This window comes from Ochotona curzoniae, unplaced genomic scaffold (assembly GCF_017591425.1).
Source record: "Ochotona curzoniae isolate NIBS_2020 unplaced genomic scaffold, NIBS_Ocur_1.0 scaffold_3835, whole genome shotgun sequence".
NCBI classification, from domain to species: domain Eukaryota; kingdom Metazoa; phylum Chordata; class Mammalia; order Lagomorpha; family Ochotonidae; genus Ochotona; species Ochotona curzoniae.
Genome location: NW_024467114.1, coordinates 17,213,319 through 17,223,943, shown reverse-complemented (window position 1 = coordinate 17,223,943; position 10,625 = coordinate 17,213,319). Strand labels below are relative to the sequence as shown.

Below are 10,625 nucleotides of genomic sequence, written 5' to 3'. Positions count from 1 at the left end.
AGTGGTCGAAGAACTGAGCTTCTTGAAGGAGAGGAGAGGAACAGTGCTCTGTGTCTATCCCCATGCAATACCGAAATTGGGTTTGGAATTTGAGGCCGATTCATCAAAGGATACTGAAAAGTAATAGCAAATAATTGGGTTAGAATCATTGGTTGGGATGCCTGCACGTGGGGCAGTGGTGGAAAGTATTCGTAGAAAAGGGAGGGCTCAGTTGACAGTTGTCACCAAAGGACTCAGAGCAAGAGTGGCAAGAAAAGTCTACCTTATTCCATGTTGGGAGTGATGGAGTTAAGCAAGTTATCTCTTATTGCAAAATAAAATCAAGAGCTTTTCTACTTTGTTCCATGAGCATGCATGTGTCCATTTTACAGTCTTAGAGAATGAGGTACCCCTATCCCAATAATAGGGACTCATGGTGGACTGCAATGTCCCTTCTAAAAAGTCCTCTTTGACTCTGCTCCTGACTTGAATTTGAAAGATTGGGACAATAGTGAAATGGTTCTGCATGAAAATGCAAGTACAAAAATTGGAGAGACATTCAGCATTTTCTTTCTAACAGTCTTTGGGAAGGATTAAGATAAGCTCAATTTGCATAGCAAGCAACATAAATGACATTCCTCACCTTGTGTTTTAAGGCACATCCATGCAGTCTTTTTTTATATATATAAGCATGTCACAGGTAACGGGAAGGTATGCTTTGGGTATGAAACCAGAACATCCGATTCAAGACTCCGGTCATGAGCTGAATGTTCAGATCTAAGATGTCAGTGGGGCAAGGACATTGTAGAGCACAGAGCAACAGTGAGCATTGCTTCCTTGGGGCCTTGAGAAGTGAGGTGTGAGCAATATGCAAAGGAGGAGGTCTGGGACTCAAACCACCCTCCCTTGCAAGGGACTCAGATGTGGTTGGCATGTGACAGCATCTCCTAGTGCATCCAGAACCTGAGCTGTGGCCGCTGCCTTGCTGGGCCAGCTCTGCCACTTTCCTCTCTGAGCTGTCAGAGTCACTTAGGCTGAGACAACAACCTGTGATCTGATGCTTTATAAATGTGTTTTATTTGGCTGTTTTGACATAAAAGTGGTAAGGACATGCAGACACATGGAGCTTGACTGTGATGAATAGAACAGGAGGACGCTGAGTTAAGCTGTGCCTGAGGCAGTTTGATGAGCTACAATGGCAGCAGTGGATTACAACTGGTAGGGAGGCTAGGCAGCTGGCCACTAGGACCCTGGAGGATATCATGAAATAGAGGCATTGGTCTTGGCCTTCTAGTTGGACTTGATTCTTCTGCAGTATGTAGCTTATAGTGACTTGATGCCAAGGACCAACACTTTGGGACTGTTCATATGGATCTAGTCAGTGATTTATCCCAATGGACACTGGCACAGGGTCAGTCCTTATGGACCTAAACCCCACGCTTGCTCACCTGAGGAACCAGGCCACACTGCCTGAGGACTTTATGGTAGCTCTCCCTATAAGCACCACTAGTCGGGTTCCCTTCACTTCGGCATGGCTGACCAGTGAGGCACTTTCTCTGAAATGGAATGTCTGTAAAAACTGCAAAAAATTGTTCTACTTCAAGTACACAGATATCAATGCAAAGCCACTAGAAGAACACTAGTCAGAAAGAAGGAAACCAATAAAGATACAAAAGAATGACACAGTAACCTAAGCAATGGATATCTGAACTTCCTGACAAAGAATTCAACAGAACTATCTTCAGAAACCTTGGTGAGACATAAGTGAAGTGAATTAAAAGAAGCAAAATCAGATACACAATACATGTGCAAAACTAAAAGTTCAATAATAAAGGGAAGTTCAATAATAAAGGGAGCAATTATAAAAGCAAGCCAAATAAATTCTGAAGTGAAGAACATAGTGGGTATGCTAAAAAAGAATCATAAAGATGTCTACAACAGATTCATTCAGGCAGAATAAAGAACCAGGGACTTAAGGCAGGTTGTTTGAAATTAGTCAAATGAGAGAATAGAAAAATAAAGGGGAAAAGAATGAAGAATTATAAAAAAAACTGACATGAGATTTATAAAATGCCGTAAATGGAACAACAACAAAACATATGGAAGCTCTGGTGCATTATGAAACAGAAAGGGACCAACAACTGTTTAAGGAAAGAATAGCAGAAAATTGTTCACATCTGGAGGAAAAAATGGGCATTTACATCTATTTAGTCTGCAGAATTCCAAGTGGGATAAGCATAAGGTGATGGTCACTATATCTAGTTGAGAGCCCAAAAGGCAAAAACACTAAGAACATTTTGAAACAGTAAAAGAACTTGTCACATATAAAAGAGTTTCCAAAAAAAAAAAAAAAAAAAAAACAAGGATTCATCAGCAGAGAGTTTCTAAGCAAGGAGAAAGGGGCATGATATAGTCAGAGACAAGAGAAGAATAATGTCATCCAAGAATACTGTATCTGGAAAGATTCCCTTCAGAAATGAAAGAAAAATAAACTCTCAGACAGACAAATGTGGGGGAAAAAAAGTGCTAACGGGAATTCTTCAAGTTGAAATGAAATGTTCCTTAATAGCAAGCTGAAAACATGAAAGAATATAACTCACTGTAAATATAAGAATATAGTGGAATTTGGAAATTTCTAATATCATAAAGGTGATAAGTTACTTCCAACTCTAAAACAGAAAGTTAAATGACAAGAAGTGTTACTAGTCCCTTATTTCAGCTATTATGAATACTGGTTCAAAGAACCTAGGGATATAGTTATCTCTTTGACACATTGATTTTCTTTAGATTCTCCTTCTACCCAGATACAGAAAAACTGTCTCATGTATTAGACCTATTTTTTTTCTAATATGGAACGTTTCATGAATTTGAGTGTCATCCTTGCACAGGGGCCATGCTAATCTTCTCTTATCATTTCAGTTTTAGTATGTGTGCTGCCGAAGTGAGCACAAGACCTATGTCTAACTTTCTGAGAAAGCTCATACTGCTGTCCACAATGCCTGAATCATTTGTATTCCAGCAGCAAGCAACAGAGTCCTCTTCTCTACAACCATGCCCACACACGTGTCATCTGTTGTTTTTGTTAGTAGCCATGCTACCAGTTGTGAGGTGATACCTTATCACATTCTTGATTGAGTTGCCTCTAAGTTATAATTAATGGGGTTGAACATTTTTTTGCACATAATTGTACGTATTTGGGAAATAGAGGGTAATCATCATGATGTATGTGTGTAATATCAATGATCAAATCAGAGTATTGAGCATTCCCAGCACCTAAAGCAATTTAATATTTTTTGTTGGCAACATTTGGACTACTTTTTTCCTGTTAATATGAAGTATATAATAAATTACTGTGAAGTGCATTTACCCTACAATGATTTAGAGCACAAGAAATAACTCCTTTTTGGTAAATATATTGAAATACCACTATATAACCTTCTTCTATTGTTTTTTTTTTTCACTTCTGTGCTTCATAAACTTTAGTTCCTACTATGCTACTTACTGCTTCAATAATTGAAAGTTTTTGGCTTCTGCATATGAATGAGAACTGAATTATATCTACTTTTAAAGCTATTTCATTTAAATTTTATTGGAAAATCAGAATTACAGAGAGAAGGAGAGACAGAAAGAAAGGATCTTCCATCTGTTGGTTCACTCCCCAAATGGTTGCAATGGCTGGAGCTAAGCTGATCCAAAGCTAGGAGCCAGGAGCCAGAAGCCAGGAGCTTTCTCCAGGTCTCCCACATGGGTTTAGGGTCCCAAAGCATTGGGCCATGCTCAGTTGCCTTCCCAGGCCACAAGCAAGGAACTGGAGCAGCCAGAGTATGAACTGGCACCCAAATGGGGTTCTGAAGCATGCAAGGCAAGGACTTCAGGCATGAGGCTACTGCATGGGACCCTGGCGTCTGCACTACTGTGCTTAATATAATGTTCGCTACTTCTGTCCTCATTGACACAAACAGCAGAATCTCTTTCTTCTTTGTAAAATTAATTTACTTGGGAGGCACAGTGAAAGAGAGAAAGGGAGAGATAGTGAAAAACATATGTAGGTGAGAATGACTCTGACTTTACGAATGCTCCCAAATGTACAATATTCAGAAATATGTCAGGTTGAAATTGAGGGCTGGGAACTGTATTCAGATCTGCAATATGCATAATTGAGCTATTAACTGCTGCCTCTTCGGACATGTGTTAGTACGAACCTGGAGTTAGAAGCTGTAATTAAGTACCAGCCCAGGTATTGTGAGTGTGGGGTGCAGGATAATTTAACCAGTATCTCAACCACTAGGCTATACATCCAACATGTGGGATTTCATTCTTTTCTGGCTGAATTACATACATATATACATATATGTGTATATATATATGTATAAATATATACATACAATATATGATATATCATATATACACATCACATTTTCTTCTTCATTCATCCATTTAAGGATACTTTGGTTGTTTCCTTACCTTAGCTATCATGAATGATACTGTGATAAACATGAAGGAGTAAGTGTCTCTTTGATATAATGATTGCATTTCCTATGCAATACTTTAAAGTATCATTGAAAATGGAAAATGGAAAAATGATGATATTGTGTATAAGAGGAATCACTTTCCAGGAGATGGGAGAGCTGGAGAAGAGGGGCTTTCACCATTTAAAACACTGAAACAAGGTTGTATTGTATAGTCACCACAGTAGAAGCTGAGAATGAGTTGTGTCACACTCCAAAGAACAAAGATACCATTGTGTAGCTTTTGCAGTATGGTCACTAAGAAACTTCAAGAAAGTATTGGTCTTTAGTGGAGTCTGATAGATTTCCAAGGGCAGAAAGGTTAGGAGGTAGGACCTGCATGGAGTGAGGCAGAGTACTGACAGAGGATGCCACTTGATAAGGCCACAAGGGGACAGGAGATAGTTCATTTGATAGGTGTGGGGAGTTCCTAGTATAAATGAAGACTTTCCAGTTAAATGAATAAACTCTACTTGAAACATAGCTTTTTCAGGGCTTTGAGTGCAGTATCTCTCTGGGGTAGGGTTTGGGCTCAGAGTCCCAACCCTAATGCCACAGGAAGTCATCCTTCTGCTTGTCCCAAACTGTGGCCTTCAAGTCACTCTTGCAGAAACCCCTGTTTTCTGACAGGTACAGAGAAGTGCCGAAGTGAAAAGTTGGGGCATCCTACTGTGCATTTTCATCGCCATGGCCTCCCTTCTGAGGACTCGTGGTCCCTTGCCACCTTTTCTCCAACCCCACTACACTGAGTGGCAGAGGTTCTATGCATGCAGATTCCATGAGCCACCTTCCTTGAGGCTGGACCCTGTATTTACCTCTCCACCCCCACTTTGGCAGCTCTGTTGCTATAAATACACCTTGTGAATGTAATTACGTGATGGAATAGAAGCGGCTCCAAAGTCTCCTTGCTCCAGGCTGTTGTGCCAGCAGTATACCTCTGTGAAGCATATAAAAAAAGACGAGTCACTCAGAAGTCAATGCGCATGCTTGCAAAGAAAAAGGAAGGCATAAAGAAAATCACACAACAAACTAAACTCAAAAAACAACATTATGAGTATCCCCAGGAGAACAGAAAAGCCCCCAAAGGTACCTCCCGTCTCGAGCTCACAATACGTTGTTTTTTCTTTTTTGTTTTTATCAACTTCCAGGACGTCTTTTAGGTTTTTTTTTGTTTGTTTTCTTTCTTTTATTATTATTATTATTTACCATTTCACTCTCATAACATGTTTTCTCCTAAGAAAATTAAATATAAAACACCTACTGTATACTTAATTTTAAGGTGAAAAAAAACAAACACATCCAGACCTCTGAATGTTGAAATATCATTAAGGAGAGGTGACACAAAGCTGGAGAAGCCAGGAAATTGAGTCTTTAACTTACCACTCCTTCCCCAGTGTATGACACATCACTCAGCTCCGAGTACTAATGAAACTTGATTATAAAGATTGAGGAGGGGTCTGGGACACCAGGCTAGATCTCCCTGAGGTGGGCCAGGTGTGATATGCGAACACTGTTCTGCTCTCATCTCAAGGTTTCAGTAGGCATCTTTCACCACCCTTTGTAGGTATTTGGGCTGCTGGGACAAAACATTGTCTAGGCTATGAAAAGAGCACAAAGTGTGTTCAGCGCCTTTCCCTCCGTTCCCATCCTCCACCTCTGCCTGTTTCAAAACCGTCCTTTATCTATCCTTTATCTTCCAGAGCAAACACTGTGGTCTCTGGGAAGCCATTTCTAACCCTCAACTTTGTTTTCTGAGAACACTCTATGTCCCTATGCAGATGTATCAAGATTCTGAATTCTGAATCTGATGGCCTGAGTTCCCAGGGATGTTCCTGGACCACATTGGACTGAACCTCCCCGTGCCTCTGTTTTCTTGTCTGTGAAATGAACCAGATGTGTAGGCTCAGTGAAATTGTATGTATGAAATAGCTGTGATTTGGACTTCTAATGTGAGAGGAATCTACATTACTGATCTCCCAGGTTAACCACAGATCTGGATAATTTAAAAGATAGTGCATGTGATTTACCAAAGGTATAGTCCATGCCCCGGCCTATGGTAGGTGGATGTCAAAAGAAAAAATCAGACAGTCTTTGTCCACAGAGAGCCTGACTGGAGGCTGTCTGCCATGAGGCAGAATGGAAGGCAAATTTCCACAAAGAAAGTGAATGAGTGCAGGGAGAGCAGCTGGCCTGGGGAGAGGCTGGGAGCCTTCCCATGAACGATCACACCTCATTTATTTTTCATTAATGCAGAAATTGAGCTATACTCTATGTTTCCCTGAAGGACTTTAGGTGGTTTTCAAACGCACGTGTAATTCAAAATATAAGATAAATGAAGGCAAATATTTGTATATATGATAGTTAAGTCCAGGGATTATCTGTGACCCATTGAGCTTAAAAGAAACAAGTAAATTTGGATGTGTGTGTGTGTATGTTTGTGTGTTTCGGATTTGTAGGGTTGAGAGTAGCAGAGCATTTCCCAACTCTAAGCTTGTTGATTTAGAATGTCTCTCTTATGATTCATGCTATCGTTGGCTTTAGGAAGCTTGAAGTTCATTACAGTGTATATATTCTAGATGACTTATAACTCTTACATGGCTTTGAAGCAGAGCTTGCTTACAGGGGATTGGAAAAGCGACTCCGAGATCATGGTAACCAATGGCTGGAGAGCTAATTAGTGCAGAAGAGATCCATGCAGGCTAGGAAGGAATCAGTGATTCTTGTAGCTGCTCACAAATCTCCTTCATTCCTCATCAAATCTTTTGGTCACCACTTTGCCCAAACAAAGCTGCTTTAACTGTGTATTTCAACTTACTGGTATTTACCCATTGGCCCCGTCCCTAGCTCTCTCCATCACAGGAGGAAAACTCTTTAACTTCATGAATCTTTACAGTGTCTGTTGTTTAGCAATCATTGACGTGGAGTGCACAGTGTATGCATGATTTAAATCATTCTTAAGGTAATCTGGGAACTCAGATCTCACCAAATGGCATGTCCCTGTCCTGCATTATGGCCAACTTTAGATGAGAGCCATAGAGCACTCTGTATGTAGATACATGCATATCACAGAAAAGAATGCCATGAAATGAATCTTGAACATGTGAAAGTACGTGATGGATATTTGAAAATTTCAAAAATCTTACAGTGAGTATCATGAGATAGTAAGGGCTTACCAGTTCTTTTACACAGTGGCATCAGAAATGAGGAACCTGGTAACACATCAGGTCAGATCCAAGCAGGGGAGAGGGGAGAGGTTGATAGGACATGAGGTTAATACAGCCATGTTCCTGCTCCAACAAGAATTACCGAAGCCCTCATAGGGGCTCAGGACTCTAGTATACACAAACAGCATGAACACACTTTCAACTCTGACAGCCACCGTTTACTGTCCAGGGTTAACTCCTTCAAAGAAGTAAGAATCTACGTTTTCTTCCCTGGAAACAGAGACCGTGAGCTGAGTATGCCAACCTGTCTGAGAACATAAGCATCACAACACAAATAAACGAAACCTTGTGACTACATTTAGAAATTGAATTCTCCAGCCAGAATTATATAGTTATGTTTTAGTATAATTTATTTTTTCCAAAGAGAGAGAGAGAGAGAGATAGGAACACAGAGAATTAATTGAAAAGCATACTAAGGGCAACTGTTTAGCCAAAGAGTAAAAACTCCCACAATGAATTATTGGGTTTGATTCCACACTTTATCACTTGGCTCCATTCTCCCAATCATGCATACCCTGTAAGGCAGTGGTGATGCGTTAAGATGATCTCACATGAGATACCTAGAGTTCCCAGTTCCCGTCTTCAGCCCCACACCGCCACCCAATGCCTGAAGTGACTTGGTTCTGAGCTAGTGGTGGTGGTTAACCAGCAGATAGAGGTTTTCTATCTGTCTCTCAAATAAAAAATAAAGAAAATGTAAGAACATGGTATTTATCTTTGAAATTGTTTCCTAATATTTCTTTCAGAATAATTTAATTTTGGTAAAGTACAATGTAAATGACATTTTCACGCTGACATTTAGAATCTGTCTTTATCTCTGTCCAGGACCCAGATAGAATGAAATGTAGTCCTTTCTCCAGTTCTCTGTTCTCATCTCGCTGAAACAATAGAGAACCAGGAGCTCAAAGACATTTTCTAACATTTAGTTAGAAAAACCACCACCCTTAAAGCTAGATAAGACTTTAGATAATGATTTTCTCCTACTGTTAGGAGGATCTACATCTCTTTTCTGGTCCCAAGTCACCTCTGTTTGACTCCAAATCAAGGTAATTTCTATTGTCTTGGGCCCATAATATCAAATCAAAATCTGGTTTTCTTTTGTTATTGTTGTTAAAGATTTATTTATTTTTATTGCAAAGTCAGATATACAGAGAGGAGCGACAGAGAGGAAAGATCTTCAGTCCATTGATTCACTTCCCAAGTAGCCACAATGGCCGAGCTGAGCCGAGCTGAAGCCAGTAACCAGGAGCTTCTTCTGGGTCTCCTGCTTGGGTGCAGGGTCCCAAGTCTTTGGGCCATCCTTGACTGCTTTCCTGAGCCACAAGCATGGAGCTGGATGGGAAGCAGGTCCACCGGGATTAGAACTGGCATCCATGTAGGGTCCCAGTACATGCAAGGCGAGGACTTTAGCTGCTAGGCTGCTGTGCTGAGCCCAAGGTTCTTTTCTTAAAAAATAATTATTTCCCTACATCTTTGAAGACAGAAAGACAAAGATGGAGAGAGGGAGATATCCTGTTAGTTGATTTATACCCCACATAGCTGCAACAGCCAGGACTTGGCCATGCTGAAACCAGGAGCCAGAAATTTCATCTGATTCTCTCACACTGGGCAGCAGGAGGCCAAGAATTTGGGTCATCTTTTGCTGTCTTTCTTTACACACTAGCAGGAAGCTGCAGTTGGTACTTTAACTGGTATTCTGATACAGAATGCCAGTGTCATTAGCAGAAGGTTTCCCCAACCCCCGATAATGCTGAAATTCATGTTGTATCATTTGCTTGGCAACCATAGGTCCATCAACTCTTTATATCCATTTGGGCATTGATGTTTGCAAGAAATATGAACTTCTCTAAAGGCAATATTGGATGGCTATATCCTAAGCTTTGTTCAGCTGACATCATGCATACAATCCTTTATAGCCAGCCAACCATCCTTGAGCTCTGTGTTTGCACTAGCGATCATTATGATTTTATTATAGCCTCTTTCAGCAACTTATGAGTTTTTACAGCCAAATTACAAGTCTGTTTACAGTTAAGTGGCCGTGAGTACTTTTAAAGCAAGTACTGTGGATGTTTTTACGACTGGGTTTGCACCATCAGAAACATACAAAGTATAAAATCAGTACCCAGTATGCCTGTGAAACTGTTAAGGTTTATCTAAATAGGGTGAATAAAGGTGCTTTGTTTGCCTGCTAAAGGTAGATCCTCATCAGGCCAAGACTTGGATTTGGTTACCCAAATCATGAGGGCTTTGTATGTGTATCAATGCTGGGCTGAACTTACAGATTAAGGCACACAATTCGCTTGATTAAACTATATAATAAGTTGGGAAAATTATGCTACAATAAAAAGTGTTTTCTGTTATTAAATCATATAATAATCAAGTTCCTAGAGAAAGAAAGTAGGATGGTGGTTGCTAGGGGTTGTGGAAACAAGGTCAAAGAGAGTTGTTTTTGCCTAAACATATAGTTTCAGTTTGGAAAGTTGAAAAAAGTTCCGGAGATAAATGGTGATGATGATGATTTCATGCCAATTTGATTATATTTAGTGCTACTAAAGCACATACTTTAAAATGCTTGATTGTATAAATTATAGTGTCTTTTACCACTGTGAAAAATATTTGGCAGCTAAGAATATATATTATTGCTTTCAAGTAAATAAAAATTTAGAATTGGGCAAGTAAATATATGTATTTTTGAATTCTATAAAATAATCCCTTTTTTGAAAATTATACTTCCTATTCTACCATTACACCAATATTTGGGTTTGAATGAGATGATTAAATATTCTAACTTTATTTTAACCAACGGGTTAACCTGAATATCTGTGAGTGTGATTAAATTTTTTTAAGATTTCTTTATTTTTCTTACAAAGTCAGATATATGTTAAGGAGGAGGAGAGACAGAGAGGAAGAGCCT

The 10,625-nt window shown here is 39.7% G+C and overlaps 1 non-coding gene across 1 annotated transcript; it reads right to left on the bottom strand.

The window, feature by feature from the left end:
• Positions 1-2,822: 2,822 nt before the first annotated feature.
• Positions 2,823-2,928, bottom strand: LOC121145956. Its single transcript, XR_005882117.1, has one exon. It is a non-coding gene; the product is annotated as a U6 spliceosomal RNA (small nuclear RNA).
• Between the last annotated feature and the right edge of the window lie 7,697 nt (positions 2,929-10,625).